Source organism: Podarcis cretensis (assembly GCF_951804945.1).
Source record: "Podarcis cretensis genome assembly, chromosome: 8".
Taxonomy (NCBI): Eukaryota; Metazoa; Chordata; class Lepidosauria; order Squamata; family Lacertidae; genus Podarcis; species Podarcis cretensis.
In genome coordinates, this window is record NC_137177.1 from 68,804,046 (window position 1) to 68,824,321 (window position 20,276).

The 20,276-nt window shown below is 45.6% G+C and overlaps 1 protein-coding gene across 1 annotated transcript in view; it reads right to left on the minus strand.

Annotated features, from left to right (window-relative positions):
• Positions 1-20,276, minus strand: part of LOC307222064 (kazrin-like) — a 227,339-nt gene that overhangs the window by 154,513 nt on the left and 52,550 nt on the right. The gene's annotated exons all lie outside the window — the stretch shown is intronic.

A 20,276-nucleotide genomic window follows, 5' to 3' on the forward strand; every position in this document is an offset into this window, starting at 1 on the left:
AAGGCACGCTTTCCCAATGAAAGTAATGCAAAACAACCCCTAAAACAGCAATTTAACATGAATTTTACTATCTAACGATACCATAGATTCATAAAACGAAAGCAATAATCAATGTACAGTACTATAAAATAAATAAGAAAGTATTGTAGATGATAACAATTAAAATTAATTATTTTTCTTAACTGCACTGATGATAGTCATTGTTTGGATGGGGGGCTTTTATCCATTTCCACAGTCACACAATCAATCAATCAATCAATCAGTAGCTGAACTGGGTTCCACACAGTCACAAAAACAAATTAACCAAAAAAGCCCTAGAAACGCAAAAAAAAAAAAAAAAGCAAAAACAAAAGCGCCAAACTTAATTCATTCCGGAAGTCTGTTTGACTTCCGAAATGTTCAAAAACCAAGGCGCAGCTTCTGATTGGTGCAGGTGCTCCAGAAACAAAAGCCAACAGCCGCATCGGACATTTGTCTTCTGAAAAGCGTTCAAAAACCGGAACACTTACTTCCGGGTTTTCAGCGTTTGAGAACCAAGGTGTTTCTGAACCAAGGTACCACTGTACTGGGAGAAATACTGGCTCTGACCCAGCCATCACGGCTAGCAGATGACAGAATCTAAGCTATCGCTGTCCAGATAGGGGCATAGCTGGGCCACTAGCCAAAACTGATGGACGGCACTCTGCGTCACTGAGTCCACCTGAGCCTCTGGCAACCGTGATGGATCCAGATGTTCCTGCTCCTTTAGGGGGGAGTGTAACCTCAACAAAAGCAGCCCACCTCCCATCTATCTGGTCTAGGGAATCACCTGCTAGAAGTGTCCTAACTTTGTGGGGGGAAATAAAATAAAATGCTTTGTTTGGAACCAGAAGTCTAGCCATCTGAAACCAAACAACACACAAGGAATGAAAGAAAGGAACAGTGGAAAGACAATAACCTAAGCATCAAAGGAAAGAAGGTCAGCAAGGGGAAGGCAACAGCTGTTAAGAAATGGCACATGACGATGTCAAGACAGAAGCACTGATGGGTGAAGCAGATATGCAAAATTAAAGTGCCTACTGTCTTTGATGTTTAGTGGTGGACACAGGAGAGAGCGCGGAAAGGAGCCACAATTTCTAGTGGCAAAGAAAGGAAAGAAAGGAAGAGGGAAATATCAACCACGGAAAGGTCAGGGATGGGAGGATTTTCCCTCCGTTATTCCTTTTGATGTTCCTCTAAATTGCTCCACTCTTCCGGAATTCCAGCCGGACTTGGAGGATGTCTAAAATTAGTTCCAGAACTGGAGCGTGTGTGCTTGTCTGCTGGGGCTCTCAGATCCATCCTTTTATCCTCTCTCAACAACGCTGACATGCAGATTTGCAGTGATATAGCATTGCAACCCCCCCCCCAACCTAAATTGTGCTTGTTTCTGCATCAAGATTTCATTTTGTGTCCGGACTGAATGATGGGGGTGAAGACGCTCCTTCAGATATACTGGGCCGAGGCCATTTAGGGCTTTATAGGTCAGCACCAACACTGATAAGCAGCCATACGTACCCAATCAAAAATGCTGCCCAGTTGATCAATGCAATATGGGCCAATGGTGTGGTTCCATATAAAACAGCTTCCTATGTAGATCCTGCAAGCCTAAAATTTGTTTAAATGATGCTGAGATGGATGGACCACCGATTTAAGTTGAGATAACAGCAGCATCCTAAGTTTCTAGGTTCCATTCAGATAGCATAGCTAATAGTCCTTGTTAGAACTGCGCTCTCTCTCTCTCTCACCCCATGTGACTTTGTTTAATCTTTTAGGTAAGGAAGCATCACTGAGAAAAACCTGGTAGCGGATACATGAACAAGGAGATGTTCCAAGCACCAGGAGGATGCAATATCACATGCTGAGAGTGGGCTGGGATGTTGTTCTCACAAGCTCAAGCCTTGCTGCCTGCAGGTCGTTTGTTACATCTTGACCTTTGCAAAACACTGGAGGCGCATAAAAACCGGAACATCCAAGCAGAAGGGCTGTGTCAGTGCAGAGGCAGTTGCACCAAAAGCACAGGAGGAGGGTTCAGGCTTCCTGGAAGGAGAGAAAGCATTGCAAACTCTGTGCTGATGCAGAAGGACCCTAGGTTTCAAAGGGTCAAGCTATGTGACACACATAGTGATGTATGGAAGTGAAAGCTGGACCATGAAGAAGGCTGATCGCTGAAGAATTGATGCCTTTGAATTATGGTGCTGGAGGAGACTCTTGAGAGTCCCACGGACTGCAAGAAGACCAAACCTATCCATTCTGAAGGAAATCAGCCCTGAGTGCTCACTGGAAGGACAGATCCTGAAGCTGAGACTCCAATACTTCGGCCACCTCATGAGAAGAGAAGACTCCCTGGAAAAGACCCTGATGTTGGGAAAGATGGAGGGCACAAGGAGAAGGGGACGACAGAGGACGAGATGGTTGGACAGTGTTCTTGAAGCTACCAGCATGAGTTTGACCAAACTGCGGGAGGCAGTGGAAGCCAGGAGTGCCTGGCGTGCTCTGGTCCATGGGGTCACGAAGAGTCGGACACGACTACACGACTAAACAACAACAACAAAGAGTTTTGCCTGCCCCTCAGGTGATTTTCCCTGGCTAGATTGTGTCCTTGCAGTCCGATAATGCTTCTTGCACAGAGAGCAGCGTGTGTGGAAACTAGTCTACAAAGGTAGAATTTGAATTCGTTGCACTACCTGCTTCTGCGTCTGGCCCTGCCCATCTGTTCTCGAAGCTACCAGCATGAGTTTGACCAAACTGCGGGAGGCAGTGGAAGACAGAAGTGCCTGGCATGCTCTGGTCCAGGGGGTCACGAAGAGTCGGACACGACTAAACAACAACAACATGTGACACACAAGGGGAGGAAAACCTGTGGTCTGTGGGGTAGATAAGACCCACCAAGCTACCTGAAGCGGCCCAATGGACTTGGCAAAATCCATACATTGCAAAGGTGGTCTCATCTTGCATGGCATCATTGCCAGTGCTCTGGAAACATTTTTTGGTGCAAATTGTGCCACTATGTTTCTTTCTTACTTTTTAAATGCATACAGCTGCACAGGTGTTGTTATCAGCACTGCAGTGCATTCGGAGGGTTCCTTCTCCAGCTGTTGGACAGCCCCCACCAGCTTTGAGATCTGGGGGGGGGGGACACACAGTTCCCACTGCCATCAAAGGAAACTTTGGTCCTAAACCCAGTGCCTAAGCCATGTTGGAGGGTGGGATTGTTTTTTAATTTTTCGGGGAGGAGGCGGGGGTCATGGATAGGAAGCGATACCCCTCCCACTCCTTGCATTTGCAAACTCCACAAAAATTGGTCCGCAACACGACTGCAAATAAAAAAAAGGTGCATGTTGTGATTAAGCATAACACATAGTTTGATGCTTAGTTACTTATCACCTTTAAAAAAAAATCTAAAACAAGTAAGAAACAAAGAATCCCACACAAGGAAAATCTTGGGGAAACCACACTAAAATGAATGCAATATTTTAAATCTGACTAATACTGCCCCTGCTTTGCAAAAATCTGCCATGGCTACTTCTGACAAAGCGGATTATTTTTGCTCAGAGAAGTTCATACAGCAATATATTGGAGAATCTTTTTTCAAGGTGGGGTGGGACTCTTTTGTCATTGTTGCCTAGCCCAGGATCTTTTTGCTGGAGATCCATTTCCCTGGGAGTCCCTTTCTTCTTGCAGCGACACCTGCTTTGGCGAGGCGGGGGCAGCCTGTGCAAACAGCAGTCGCCACCGTCTGACTCTCGATGGTCCATCTGCAGTTTCCAGGTCACTAACTCCCGCCCTGAAAGAGCCTCATGTATTTTAAATGTGCAGATTGGATGGGTGACTCATCCCTTCATCACCCCGCCATTCGCATTCTCGCCCGCTTTCCCCCTAATTTGTGAAGACAGGCTGTCAAGACCAGTGGGATGTGGCGAGGTTTGTGGGAAGCCCAAGGGGAGCGCTTTGCAAATGGGTTCACCAGGATATCTAAGTGGTCCTCAGCTCTGGCCCAATTATTAAAAGCAGGGAAGACACGGAATGTGGTTGCGAGGCTGCCAACTGGCGCCAGACAATTGCCATCATAACAGGCCAGCCCTTCATCAACAGCTACTTTGTTCCTGATCTGTTTGGAGCAGGGCTGGAGAACCTTTTTATCCTCTCAACCCGAGAGGTGCATTACCTTTAAGGCAACTATCTGGGGGCTACCTGCCAACAGAGGGTGGGCAGAAGGCAAACAATGGGGGCAACATCAAGGACACATTCCAGCCAGGCAGACACTTCAAGGGAATGAAACAGGGCAAACTGTGGGGGCTGGGGAAGGCTCTGAGGATGAGATAGAGAGGGCTGCCCCATGAAAGAAAATTAAAGGTGAGGGCAAATCGGTGAGGGCATCCTGCCTCTCTCTCTTTGGGAGATTCCTGGGGCCCAGCCTGAAATCAAGGAAATCAAGATACCTGGATAGCTCAGTTGGTTAGAGCATGGTGCTGATAATGACAAGGTTACAAGTTTGATCCCCATTTGGGACAGCTGCATATGCATTCTTGCACTGCAGAGGGTTGGACTAGATGATGATCAAGGTCCCTTCCAACTCTACAATTCTAGGAAACCACCCTGGACTTCTGAAATGCCTTATCCCCGAGAAGTCACTTACAGAAAAGAGCAAGTGGCTCACAGAGGCAGAGCCAAACGAGGAGAAAATGAGTGTGGCTGATCGGCCCATGCATTAGTAATGCCAACAGCCTCCCACGGTGTGGCCATTTCGACGGCACCACATAGAGAGGCGAAGGAGAGACCCCAGCCTCCTCCTCCTCCTCCAGCGACAGCTGAAAGGGGCAGCAAAGCCCAGCCCATCAGGAATCAATGCCACTTCAAATTCATCTTCCATCACAGCGAACCTCCACAGCGCTCAAGGCAAAGGGGTTATTAATGGGCCGTGTCAACTGGTATGAACAATAGCGGGCGTCCCAAGAGTGTGCCTCTTCCCTTCCCTTTCGTCTCCTGCTCCTTAGATGGCAGCTGACTGAAGTCGTCTGCGCAGCTGATACCTGTGATCAGCGGCCCCTCTCTCTTCCCAACGCATCACACGAGGCGATTAAAGAGCATGCAGAGAGCTCAGGCAACGTAATAAATAAAAAAATGGTAACAAGCGATTTGACTCAGAGACGAGAAGATACTTGGAGGTGGCGGTGTTTGCAGGATTTGGGGAAACTGGCCAAGCCCATTGCAAGGTGGGCTCGTCGCTCCTCTGAGGTTTGGGAAAGGCTCCTAATGGGTCCAGCACAAGCCCCCTTGCTACATACTCAAGTATGCAGGAGTTCCAGAGGTTGCAGCCTCTGACATGCTACTCATCCACAGCTCAGTGGCAGTGGGTCTGCTTTGCTCGAAAGAGGTATCAGTGGCACCCACCCTGTGGAACGCCCTCCCACCAGAGGTCAAAGAGAACAACAACTACCAGACTTTTAGAAGACATCTGAAGGCAGCCCTGTTTAGGGAAGCTTTTAATGTTTGATGCATTACTGTATTTTAATATTTTGTTGGAAGCCGCTGGATTGGCAGGGTATAAATAAATTATTATAAATTATTATTATTATTATTATTATTATTATTATTATTAGGTTCAATCTCTAGCACCTCAGTGGGAAAGGATGCCCATTCCAAACCCTGGGGAAAAAATCTACTGCCCGTCAGTGAAGACCAGGGGTGGGGAAACCTTTCTAAATGACACAATTCCCAGCCGGCGTGTGACGCAGGGTCAGAGGGCTGTGTAGCCTGGGAAGAGTCCTGAGGGCCAGAGAGGGAGGCCTGGGGGCCACACTCAACCCCAAGACCTGAGGAGCTCTATGATCAGCCAGGATAGCTCAGTTGGTTAGACTAGAGCATGGTGCTGATAACAAATTAATTATGGATGGAAAAGTTAACAGAAAGAGTATGTGAAAGAAAACAACGTGAGAAACTACATAACTTTTACATAAAGTGGCCCTCCTTTATTACATATGCATCAAAGAAAGAACATGCATTTAAACCACCTAAGACACATGGGAGCATGTCGAATGATATTTTTTAAACCAGCAACCGTAGAAATAATTTTTGATTTGATTATATTACTAATGTAATTACCTGGACGTAGTTGGGTCTGGTTTTTTTTTTGGGGGGGGGGAGTAGGGGAAAACTGTATTTCATTGCTTGTATTTGATTATATGTTGTTCTTATATTCAACTAATAGAACATTCAAAAAGTAGAAGGTTGCAGGTTTGATCCCCATATGGGACAGCTGCATATTCCTGCATTGCAAGGGGCTGGACTAGATGACCCTCGGGGTCCCTTCCGACTGTGTGTGTGTTGTGCTTTTTTTCTAAAACAATGTTTAGGGGGTACTCTCATTTTCCTACTCATACTGAAATACTGCCCCTCAATGAGGTCAAACTTAGATTCACAAAATGTTGAGGGGTATGCATACCCCTACGTACCCCCAGAAAAAAGCACTGTATATATGTATATATATGAAATAATTTCATTTATAAAAAATAAAGTGATACAGAAAAAAAGAAAGAAGGGGAAGTGAAAGAAAGAAAAAACGAAGATGTGTACACTGTAAGAAAGAAAGAAAATAAATATATACAGAAATGCAATATAAGATACTCCCATACGTACATTCTTATATAAACTGATACAGTGGACACTCGAGTTGGGAACGTGATCTGTGCAGGATGCACATACGCAACCCGCAGCATCCGCAACCCACAGCGGTGTGTCTGCGCACGCTTGGGTTGTGGTTCGGTGCATGTGCAAAGTGCAATTTAGCGCTTCTGCGCATGCACAGCCGCCGAAAACCGGAAGTAACCCGTTCTGGTACTTCCAAGTTTCAGCGGTCCGCAACCTGAAGCGTCTGTAACCCAAGGTATGACTGTATAGTGTTATTAATCTAATGCTTATGTAGATGCTAATAGTGTACTACATTCGGCATAAACTCATTCCAAATGTTATCATATTTATCCAGACAAAGTCAGTCTGTTCATAAGTGGCGAGTGTCGTCCCTTCCAACTAGGAAGGCAGAAGACATCCTCAAGCTGAACAGGCCTGAGGTCCGACTCAGTATAAAGACAGCTTCTCACCTTTCCATGCGGCTCGTTTTCCCCACTTTGGCACTGCCAAGCCCATCACAAGCCAAGCCCAGCTCCTCTGAAGTTTGGGCTCACCCCATCCCAATTTGGCATCCTTCCCATTCAAAGAGACCTGTGATAACACCTGGAGTTCATGGCCTCTGGTGTGCTGCGGTGGAGGCTTTCTGGCGCACAATGGAGAGCTCAGACCTAGTTCCTAAGCCCCACTGCCCCATTCCTATTCCCATTACCAGGTAAGTTGTGGGGAAGGGGTGGCTGTCAGGGGGTGGGTTAGGACTTGGAAGCAGTCAGTAGGTTTACAGAGAGCCAGTGTGGTGTAGTGGTTAAGAGCGGTGGACTTGTAATCTGACGAACCGGGTTCGATTCCCCGCTCCTCCACATGCAGCTGCTGGGTGACCTTGGGCTAGTCACACTTCTCTGAAGTCTCTCAGCCTCACTCACCTCACAGAGTGTTTGTTGTGGGGAGGAAGGGAAAGGAGATTGTTAGCCGCTTTGAGACTCCTTTGTGCAGTGATAAAGCGGGATATCAAATCCAAACTCTTCTTCTTCTTCTTCTACAGCAAAAGTTAGCTGAGCTCCCCTGTGCTCTTGATGTCACTGGCAGCACACAGAAGTTCAAACTTTGGAATAAAATAACAGGGCCCCATTCCATATTAAGATTAGTTTTTGGAGGTGGAAGAATGAAGAAACCCTAACGAAAGAACAGTGGCAAGAGAAATTGATGAACTATGCAGAACTGGCTAAACTGACATACAAACTGCGAGAAAAGGACAACTGTGACTTTAAGGAGGAATGGGAACTTTTTACAAACTATTTAAAAAGACAACAAAATGAACTGGACTCCTTGGCAGCTTTTGAATAAACATACACAAATTTATTGGTTGATAATATGATGGATAGACATGTAAGGCTATGTACAATTGTATAATATGTAGAGAAAATATGTGAAGAGAAATCAGGGAGAGGAGCTGAGGGAAGTCCTTGGTTGGGGGGGGGAGGGAAGGGGGAAAGGGGGGAAAAATAATGTATGTAATTATATGGTTGGTTAATTTGTTATGTGGAAATTGATCAATAAAAACTATTTACAAAATAACAATAATTGGTTTTTGGGGGGGAGGGAGCTCATGTTATCACTGACTGCCTTCCAGCAAGCGGGAACCTTCATTGGGCTTCTAGCGCTTGCTTTTCTCTGCCCTCCTCGTTGCTTTTTCCTCTAGCACTGTGTCTATTTGATTGTGGTCCTGCAGACAGGGACTCTCCTATCTTTGAATCAACATGCAGCAGAATATTTTATGCACCTTGGAAATGAATATTAACAACAGCAGCAGCAGCAGCTTTTAAAACCCGAGGACAGGAATGAGACCCTACAGTCCTTCCTGTGGATGCAGATGGGTGTTGCAGTCCAAAAACAGCACTATGAGGTAATCTTACAAAGAAACTCATCCCGGTATTTGTGTGTTTAGCAGAGCACTAAAGCCAGCAAGGGATCAGCATTTGGGGTGAGAAGCAGTTTATTACCCAGACAGGTTAGTTTAGGGTAGCTCCTAAGTCACAACTTGAGGCTTTCCTGACACCCTCATCATCTCAAATGTTCAGCAGAGCTCTGGGAAAACCGGCCGCAATCCATCTCTGCTCTGTGTGTGTTTTTTGCCGACTCAGAACTTTTTCTTTAAAAAGAAAAAATGAATTCCGCCGTAGTTCCTTCAGCTGCTGACAGCTACAATCCTTTATAAGAATTACAGTACCATTTACTGCAGAGCTGCACTGTCGGAGGGCAATGTAAACACACCGGAACGCGGAGAAGCCTGGGTAAAGAGGGGTGGCGCTTCCGTGAAAAGAGGCAGAGGTAGACTAGAGGTGTAGTGGTTAGATCGCCAGACTAGGATTTGGGAGATCAGGGTTCAAATCCCCACTCAACCCTGCAGCTCACTGGATGACCTCGGGCCAGTCACTCACTCACAGGCTAAGCTGAATTGCTGAACTGTAGAACTGGGAGGGACCCTGAGGTGTGTGGTGTAGAGCCAGTGTGGTGTAGTGGTTAAGAGCGGTAGACTCGTAATCTGGGGAACTGGGTTCGCGTCTCCGCTCCTCCACATGCAGCTGCTGGGTGACCTTGGGCTAGTCACACTTCTCTGAAGTCTCTCAGCCCCACTCACCTCACAGAGTGTTTGTTGTGGGAGAGGAAGGGAAAGGAGAATGTTAGCCGCTTTGAGGCTCCTTTGGGTAGTGATAAAGCAGAATATCAAATCCAAACTCCTCCTCCTCCTCTTCTTCACCTAGTCCAAACCTCTGCAATCACTGAGGTGCCCACAGGAAGCATGCAACAGGGATCTGAGTGCAAGAACATTCTCCCCATCATTAACCCCAGCACCTGACCTTCAGAGGCACAAGCTACCAACAGTGGAGGTAGAACCTTGCCATTGTGGCTGATAACTGTTGATAGACGTATCTTCCATAAGTTGGTCAAATCCTCTTTTAAAGCCATTCAAGTTGGTGGCCATAATCACATTTTATAGGAGCAAATCCCATAACATTAGCTGTTCGCTGTATGAAAAAGTACTTTTGGCTGCCCTGAATCTTCCAACATTCCACTTTCCTGGGTGCCCCAGAATTCTAGTATTATGAAGGAGGGAGAAAAATATTTTCTCTCTCTCCACACCATGGATTCATTTGTTTCTGTGAGGACCACCTTCCGAACCCCTACTCTCTTTGCTTTTATATCCCAGGCCTATCTCTCTCAGTTCACCTCTGCACATCAAAGCACTGGTGGCAAAGGAGCTCCTCTTTCTGGATCCACAACTCCCTAGTGGGGAAGCAATGGAATTTCATCTCGTTCCACCCAAATCTTTATCCAAGGAAAAAAAGGGGGGGTCTGAATGAACTCACTTGAATTAAACATGTTACATTAAGTAAGCAAACAAATGCAGCCTCTGTAAGTCATAAGAAGCAAAGAGGTGCAAGGTAATCGCACCTACAAACCATTAGAAATTCCAGCAGCTCTCCGCCAGGTGTTTACCTTCTGCAATCCTACCAGGCAAGTTTGATTGCAAGCCAATTTTTCCATGGTCGTTAAGTTCCAGAAACTTCTTTCAAAGAAAGAAACTCAAGCTACGATTCTTGGGTTTCTGGACTTGGGGGTCGGATAATACATTCTGTGCTTACAAGGTGAGATTGTAGAAAATGAGCACATACTACTGTACTGGGTGGTGCTGGAGGAGACTCTTGAGAGTCCCATGGACTGCAAGAAGATCAAACCTATCCATTCTTAAGGAAATTAGCCCTGAGTGCTCACTGGAAGGACAGATCCTGAAGCTGAGGCTCCAATACTTTGGCCACCTCATGAGAAGAAAAGACTCCCTGGAAAAGACCCTGATGTTGGGAAAGATGGAGGGCACAAGGAGAAGGGGACGACAGAGGACGAGATGGTTGGACAGTGTTCTCGAAGCTACCAGCATGAGCCTGACCAAACTGCCGGAGGCAGTGGAAGACAGGAGTGCCTGGCATGCTCTGGTCCATAGGGTCACAAAGAGTCAGACACGACTAAACGACTAAACAACAACAACTGTACTGGGGGCGGAAATCATGTTTATATTAAATTTTATTTTTTTATCCACCCCCCCCCTCAACTTAGAAATGTAGGATGCTGCCTGGTACCCAAGTTAGACCTTTGATCCATATAGCTCAGCAAGGTCTACACCAGCGTTTCCCAAACTTGGGTCTCTAGCTCTTTGGAGACTACAATTCCCATCATCCCTGACCACTAGTCCTGCTAGCTAGGGATGATGGGAGTTGTAGTCCAAAAGCAGGTGGAGACTCAAGTTTGGGAAAGCCTGGTTTACAGGCTCTTCACAGACTGGGCTTTCCCAAACCTACCAGAAATCGAACCCGAGACCTTCTGTGCAGAACTTGTGCTCTATCACCAAGTTGTGGTCCTCTGGAAGCCCCAGAGACACATATCAATATTAAGAGCCCATCAGTTCTTTGTCACCTTAGGACTTAACAATACTGCTGTGGACTGCAGCTTTGGACTGCATGTAAAGTACGGGGGCGGGGATTAAAATCTCAACATGTTCCAGCCCACCACAGAGTTAAAAAGAAGACACATTGCAGTCTGAAGCCGGGTAGAGATGAGAGGATTTCCTTAATTCTCTTCCTTTGTTGTCCCATGGGTTCATGCTGGCCTGCTCTCCACCATCTCCCAAGCTCCCGTTTTTATTAATCAGAAATTCTACAATTAACTCTAGGACCTGGAGCATGCATGGTTGTTTTTTTCCCAGCGCTTAAATTCCATTTGCATCTTTTCTTCCAATCTATGGCACTGATGCACATGTGTACACTGATTAAAAACACCACCGAGGGAAAAAACGGGGGGGCAGGGAGTGTAACTGCCTCACAACAAGATTCTTCTTGTGCAGTGTTTCATGGGCCTATATGTGCGCGCACACACTCCCACGCTTTGGTAAACATGGGGCATGGAATAATCTTGATGGTACACAATGCCATTAAGGCTGGTATGCGCTTTTGCAACTTTTTAAATCAATGTGTGGGCAGTGGGGGAGAGGAAAATGAACAGAAAGCTCTAGCATAACAGCACATGCACAATGCCCTGTCCAAAATCCAGAAACAAGACTGAAGGCCAGAAACCCATCAATGAAATCACACCCGCAAACCAATGCTGCATCAACGTTGAGCTGAAATTATTTGTAAAAACAAATAAACAAAACAACCCCAGGGTTGTCCTGCATTTCAACCTTTCTGTTTAACCATCCAGCCATTTAACTCTGCCATTTAAACTGCAGGATTAAACTGCATTTTAGTCCTTTCCCATATCTTCTCCGACCCACCCTGTCCCGCTGCCTTCTACCCTTTGCCAAATCAAGGAAAAACACGAAAGCATTCAATGACAGGGACAATCGGAAGCAAACAGGGGTGGGGGTGGGGAGTAACACCAGAAACAGACATGATAACAAAGGAGCAAACCTTGTTCCTCCATCGCTGGTTCACAGCCTTGTACTTTACAGGATGATGATAAACAGTGCAGACAATGAGGCCATCTGTTCCCAGGGACGAATTGAGCGACAATGAAGACAGGCTCAAACATGGAAAACAAGAGAGGGAAGAAGGGTCCTTTCTCCCTGTGGGGTACAGAGGACGGAGCTCCAATCGGCAGCCTATTGGATACCTGTCAGACCTCCCTGGGGCAGATACAAACCTCTCCCCACCAGACAAGGCTTGAAGACGGAAAGGAGCATGGCACGGGTATTTTAGCATGTGCACAGGCTAGGAAGAAAATGGGTCCCAAGTTGCAAAAATCACAGACTCCTCATCCAAGTCCAAAATGAGATTCGAAGAGCTCGGTGTCCCATATATCATGGAATGGAAATTCAAGAACTTAAGAAGAGAAGAAGAGCTTTCTAGATCAGGAAAGTTTAGACCACTTAGCCCAGGATCCTGTTCTCATAGCAGCCAATCAGACGTTGAATTTCCCGATTTCCAGTCCCGGGAAACTCGTAAGCAGTAAGGGCACTCAGTCCTTGTGTGGTTTCCAGCACCTGATATTCAGAAGCACATTGTCTCTGACAGTGAAGGTAAGAACATAGCTCTCAGTGATGGCGCCCACGAATAGCTTTATCCTTTAGGAATTTGTCTAATCTTCTGAAAGTCATCCAAGTTGGTGGCCATCAGTGCTTCTTGTGGAAGTGAGTTCCAAAGTTTAATCATGTGGTGTTTGAAGAAGTATCTTGCCTTGCCCGTCCCAAATGTTCTGACATTCAGCTTCGTGGGAGAGTCACAAGTTCCAGTGTTGTTGTTTTTCAATGTGTTTTTATTAAAGATTTCTTGGTTTACAAAAGTAGGTGCAATGTCTCTTTTTTCAAATTACATTTTCTACAGATCAGTTTCATTTGTTGAGACATTAGTGTTACATTAGGAAGAAAAGGGGGAAAGAGGTGGAGGGGGGAATGGTGAGTGGGGGGTGAGGATGGGTGGCGAGTTATTCTATTTTACTTAATGTATGTGTGGGGTTTTGTGTCAGTGTCACTTGTGCAGGTTCTCGTTGCTATTTGCTTGTGTTCCTATGGTGTTGAGAGAGGTTGGGGGTTGGCCTAGGGTGCGGTTGTTCATTTGTGATTAGATGTGGTGAACTTAGTTTTCATGTGTGAGTGGGGTGGGTGGATGTTTCGGATCAGGTTAGCCATATTGATTCATATGCTGTTGGTGGATTTTTGTCGTCTTGTTGGGCTGTGTATGTGATAAAGGGGAGCCATACTGGGGTGAAGGACAAGTTCTAGTGCTACGCGGGAGAAAAACTTTTCTCTAGCCTCATTCTTCATACCACACACAGTTTTACACACCTCTATCGTGTCTCCTCCTATTCGCTTTTTCTCCAAACCTAAATTCTTCAACCTTTTCTTTTTTGAATCTTTCCCAACTCTACCGTTTTTGAGGCAAGGTGACCCAACTGTATTCCAAGTACAGTGGTGCCTCGTAAGACGAAAAAATCGCAAACGAAAGAGTTTTTCGTTTTTTGAGTTGCTTCGCAAGACGAAAACGTCTTGCAAGTTTCTTTCCTTTGTCTTGCAAGTTTGTTTCCTTTTTCTTAAAACCGTGCATTCAGGGGGTGCAGTTGCGACTTGACTTCGAGGAGCAACTTATAGCACTTGGTGTGGTAGCCTTTTTTGAGGTTTTTGAAGACTTTGGTGATTTTTGAAGCTTTTCCAAAATCCGTGCTTCGCAAGACGAAAAAACTCGCAGAACGAATTAATTTTGTCTTGCGAGGTACCACTGTATGGTTGCATCATAGATCTGTTTAAGGACACGATGGCATTGGCAGTTTTGTTTTCCTTTCCTAATGAACCCTAGCATGGAATTCACATTTTTCCCACCACTGCACCACAAATTGGGGAGACGTCATCTTTGAGTGATCTACCACAACCCCAAGATCTCATTCATGGGTCTTATTTGCACCATTTCAGATCTCATGAACATGATCTATTGCATATGCACTGTTACAATATACAATAGTCAGTGTAGTGTAGCCGTAAGAGTTCCAGACAAGGATTTGGGAAGCTAGGCTTCAAAAAACTACTTGGCCATGAAGTTCATTGAGCGACTTGGGCGGGGGGGGGGGTCAGTCTCTGCCTCTTAGCCTAACCTACTTCACAGGGTTGCTGTGAGGATTAAATGAGGGAGAGGAGAACCCTGTCCGCCATCTTGAGTTTCTTGGGAATAAAGGCAGGAAGCAAATGCAACGGAAAATAAAAAAAATAAAATAGAACCTCCGATTCAGAAATTGTACATTTTATTTATTTATTAAAAAATCATTTAGATTGTACACACTTAGTTTATGTAAAAACATTTACATGCCACTTAATATTTCATTTCATTTTCTCTTTTCATTTGTATACCGTCTTTCTATAGTGCTATGCACAAGAAAGTTTGCATGCTGAAGAAACAACAAAATGTTCAACCAAGTTCACACATCTCATATCAATCTGATCCAGTACAAATAACTCACAGTAAAAAATACAACTTAACATAAGCAACTTATATCAAATAATGTTCAAAAAAACCCATTACAATATAATAGTACACCATCAAAAAATAGTACTCTCAGAATATTGCCCAATAATAACAATTCACTCTCCACCATTACAATAAATCGTTACTAAACCTTTCAAATACCTCTAAGCACTATAAACACATCATTCTCTAGAACGTGAATCTTGTGTGCTTTCTGATGCCTCCCCCCAAAATACACATCTGCACAATCCTCTTCACCCTATGGGTCCCACATAATACACACTTCTTTACTCTAACACCTGAGATAAAGGGTTGTTATTTCTACTCTAGAGTAAACCCACTGAGATTAATTGGCCAAAGTTAGTCATGTCCATTATTTTTTATGGATGTATTCCATGGCCAACCTTGGATACAATAGATAAACTGAGATCCCTAGGATCTACCCTATTCTTTTGAATGCAAATTATTTTAACATTTTATTTTCATGCTGTTGAAACTGTCCTGGACCCTTATGTTGAAAGGGCAGGTAAGAAATCAAATTAATGATCGTGATAAGAAATCTGTGGACATTTTTTTGAACCAGGATAGCACCACGAAATCTGAAGAAGTGTATCATCTGATTGAGAGCTGCGCTCCAATCCACGTGTAAGTCTGGGAGAAGCCATTCAGGTCGGCTGGAGCAAAACATAAGGAGAAGATGAATTTCTTCCCCATCCTTGTTCTGACTGCATAGATGAAATATCAGCCGCCATGTTTCCTGAGGTTCCCATATTCATGAGAAGCAAGCAGCTAGGAGGAACAAGGACTGGGTTAATGAATGTGCCGCCCCGTGACCTCCAGAGGCCACGCAACAGATCAATGAAGCAAACAAAGGAAACCACGAGCAGATCAGTGGAGATGCAAGACTCTAAGGCCATCCAAGTCAATCAGGGACAGCATTTCCTCCACTTCTACAGCCCGAGTGGGGTTGGAGCAGCAAAAGAAAGGGATGCTTACGCAGAACACACACACATTTTGAAACAGGTAAGCAGACGTTCCAGCAGGCGATGCACTACTTTAACAGCACGCCTTTGCAAAAAAAAAAAAAAAAAGGTTGGCGATAAAGAGGTGATTGGAGTCAGCAAGCCTGATAAGCCTGATAAACAGCCTCTGAAAGAGAATCCTGCAGGATTGCCACATATGCTCTTGAGCAATATACCCACTGTATGAAAATTGACAACATGGCAGCGGAAATGGATCCTTCGCGCTCTAACGGTGGCCAAGAGACTGGAAGAACAGAGATACGATTTCCTTTAATCAACGGCTTAACAACACGACAGCGTCGGCAACATACGTATGAACGGACAGCTGACAGACACAGGCTTTCTTTGGATAAATACAACAATATTTAACAACAACAACCACAACCACAACCACAACAATAATAATAATTTATTATTTGTACCCAGCCACTCTGGGCGGCTTCCACAAAGACCAAAAATACACTAATATGTCATACATTAAAAACTTCCCTGAACAGGGCTGCCTTAAGATGTCTTCAGACTGTCAGGTAGTTGTTTATCTCTTTGACACCTGATGGGAGGGCATTCCACAGGGCGGGCGCCACTACCGAGAAGGCCCTTTGCCTGGTTTAGAAGGAGTTTAGAAGGAGTTTACACAGAATAATATCAGGTTATTGGCAATTACATGCTCTACCACTGCGGACCTTTAAACACAAAACTAGGACACTAACTTCCGGGGTCACACACCAGTGTGAATCATGTGGTCCGCATGAGATTGTGATCCCCCAAAGAGTTTTTTGTGGGAACAGTGCCCCAAAATGTGCACGTCTGAAAAAAGTGCAGCTCAACATTGCACAAGACCGTGCCGTCCATTTTGGCTGCTGTCCTCTCATAGGGAAAACTGGGGTGTCCCATTTCCCCAGGGAAGTTGGTGCGTATGCCACTTAGCTACATCCCTTCTGTAACAGGAACCTGCCTCATACTGAATCAGACCCTTCAGCTAAGGGTATTCTACAATGACAGATGATGGCTCTCTGGGGGTTCTGACTGAGGACAGACCCAGTCCTGCTTGGAGACACTGAACAGGGGACTGTCCGCATCTATATTTCATTTATTACATTAATATTTTCCCCTTTCCTCCAAGCAGCTCAAGGTGGCATCTATAGAATCATAGAACTGTAGAGTTGGAAGGGACCCCAAGTGTCACCTAGTCGAACTCTCCTGCAACGCAAGAACCTCCACTAAAGCACTCATGACAGATGACCACTCAACCTCTGCTTGGAAACCACCAAGGAAGGAGTGTCCACCACCTCCTGAGGGAGACTGTTCCACTGTCAAACAGCTCTTACTTCCAGAAAGTTCTTCCTGGTGTTGAGTCAGAATCTCCTTTCTTTTAACCTGAAGCCATTGGTTTGAATCCTTCAGAGCAGGCGGAAAACAAGCTTGTTCCCTCTACCAGTTGACAGCCCTTGAGATATTTGAAGATGGTTATCATATTTCCTCTCAGTTCCCTCTTTTCCAAGCTCTCTTCCCCACTCCAATTTTCTCCTCACAACAACCCTGACAAGGCAGGTTAGGCTGAGACTCTGTGACTGGCCCAAAGTCACCCAGTGAGTTTCATGGTTAAGTAGGGATTTGAACCCAGGCCTCCGATACTCTAATCCAGGCACAGGCAAACTCGGCCCTCCAGATGTTTTGGGACTACAATTCCCATCATCCCTGACCACTGGTCCTGTTAGCTAGGGATCATGGGAGTTGTAGTCCCAAAACACCTGGAGGGCCAAGTTCGCCTATGCCTGCTTTAATCACTAGCTGATGTTCTGCCACAGAGCTCTGGCCCTTTCCCCTTTCTTTCTTTTCAATACCAATCCAGCTTTTCATTCTTAAAGGTGGCCGATGTTATAGACAAGAAGTGATAGCCCCCCAACAGCTGAAACCAGGCATGGAATATATACCGGGATTCAAAGGAGCTGCCCCCTGCCCAAGCTCACTGCAGATGATGCACAATGGCCTGCAGAGCAAGACCACACGGCTTCCTGGCGTGCAGCACTTCAAACCTTCCCCCATTAAGCGCAGCCCACCAGCAGCGCCTCGTCTGCTACTCAAGTGCCTATTAATAACCAGATGTTGCTTTTGCTGTTTTGAAGCATCCAATATACAACATGTCATAGCCCAAAAGTGTGTGTGTGTGGGGGGAGGAATATGGATCATATTCCACCTACCACCCCAGGCTCCCGAAATCTCTGCATCCTCACCCCCCACCCCCCCGGGAGATGCAGCGTTCCTCTGATCGCGGTGGTGCAATTACAAGCTTTGCTGAACACCGATCTGCAAGAGCCAGCCAAGAAAACGGATGCTTGCTTACCATTTCACCCTCTCTGTTTCTCTCTCAATGCCTATGAAAAGAAACAACCTCTCCCCCTGGCCCCAATCTCTTCCAAACCCGCTTCAGGCCTCGTTTACTAGGGGATTTCCCTTTTCTTTCTTCTTCTTCTTTGGTATTTATGTATAATTCTACTGCATACCCTCCAATACTTCTCCAATGGGTTAAAACCACGAGCCTAGGATTTGCCGATCAGAAGGTCGGCGGTTCAAATCCCCGTGACGGGGTGAGCTCCCGTTGTTCAGTCCCAGCTCCTGCCAACCAAGCAGTTCGAAAGCACAAAGTGCAAGTAGATAAATAGGTACCACTCCAGTGGGAAGGTAAACGGCGTTTCCATGTGCTGCGCTGATTCACCAGAAGTGGCTTAGTCATGCTGGCCACATGACCCGGAAGCTGTCTGAGGATAAACACCGGCTCCCTCGGCCAATAAAGCGAGATGAGCGCCACAACCCCATAGTTGGTCACGACTGGACCTAATGGTCAGGGGTCTCTTTACCTTTACATTTAAGGAAAAGCAGGACATTCCAGGATCAAAGCAGAAATCGGGAAAGTTTCTGTAAATCCGGGATTGTCCCTGCAAAATAGGGACACTTGGAAGGTCTGCTATTGCACACAGAATGAGGTTGACCAGCTTTGAGTTAAAAGAAGGACCAGGCTCTTATTCATTGGTTGAAAGGATCTGCAATGAGATGATTTCTTGTTCAACTACAGGGATAGCTAACCTGCGGTTGTTTGTCTACAACTCCTATGATACATTGTGCTGGCTGGGACTGATCCTTTTGGCTTACTGATACTTCTGCTTGTTCCATGCTTAGAAAGCATGGAGGCGAGTGGTTTTCTGACTGTCCCACTTCTTTCCCTGGAAAAACCCCCCAACTCTCTACCATTGAATTGGAAGAAATGTCAATCTGTAGAAAACTGGAAAATCTGTGGGAAATCTTCAGGACACACACACACAGGAAAACACATAAAAACAATCACAGATCACTGGCTAACTGTAAGCAAAGCTTTGGTTTCTTGGATTGTCTGCATAAGTCTGGAGGCACAGACATACTTTCAGCACACGTTTAAAAATTAAAACTCAAGATACCTGCTGAATCCTTGTTGGAAGTGCATTCCACAGGACTGGTCCAATAAGACAGAAGGTTCAGTTCTGTGTCGACATCAGATGAGCCTCACCAACTCAGAGGGCAACCAGAGATACTCCTACAGATATTCCAGTGGTCAAGAAGGGGTTTAAAGACGATTTCGGAAGTCCTGAGGTCTAGAAACTTGTTTTTTCTTTCTTTCTTTTTAAACAAATGCTGGCATTCTTTGGAAGCTGAAGTCTTTGCCAGAAACATCATATTCTCTGCTTGGTGTAGAACTTCAGCAATGGGCACGCAGCCTTGGTGGACTAAGCAGTGAAGTAATTTTGGACTCTGGGCTTAATGGTCTTATGACAAGCCATTCAGGATGGCATAGAGAAGCTCATGCTCCTTCTGCAGGTCAGGGCTATGAGCACCTGCCCCAATGCAATGTGTTGATGGTGCCCTACTGCAAGTAACAGAACCCCCCACCCAACCACCACAATGCCAGCACTTTGCTCCAAGCGGCTGAAATTTCCACCAAAATTCAATATTGCTGGAAAGGGGGGCGGGGAGATTTGCATCTGGCATTCCTAAATGGCCCAGCCTGCTCAACAAAATTAGAAAGAGAGGCTAATGGATCAAAGTGAGGCGATAATAAACGGCTATCAACCTACCTTCCTACATCAGCCTGAACTCCCTCTGGGGATAATTATAAGTTTTTTGAAGCCAGGGACAGAGTATGGGATAGATACCAACACCATCTATTGGAGGGAGGGGACTACTCTGAGCAAATGACGGGTATTAGGATGTGATTAAGAGGTTTTTCGGGATCAGTGAGGTGTGAGGAGCAAAAATGTAAGTATTTTGCATCAATGAGGGAAGCTGAAAGCATAATGTCCCTGTTCTGCTAATGTTCTTTGAATAAAACAAGGTGCCCCCTGGCTAGATAATTAGTATGGAGAGAGAAAGCACAGGCTCTGTAGATCAAACAAACAAAATAAACAAACACACAAAGGACTGTCCAGCAAACAAGGTTGTGGGTGCAGGTCGTCAACACATTCTGGAATCTTCCTGAGATGACATTCCATGTATATTGTGTTTGGGTTTGATATTTAGAAGGTCTAGATTAGGGGTTGGCAACCTAAGGCCCATGGGCTGGTAGTAGCCATCCCCC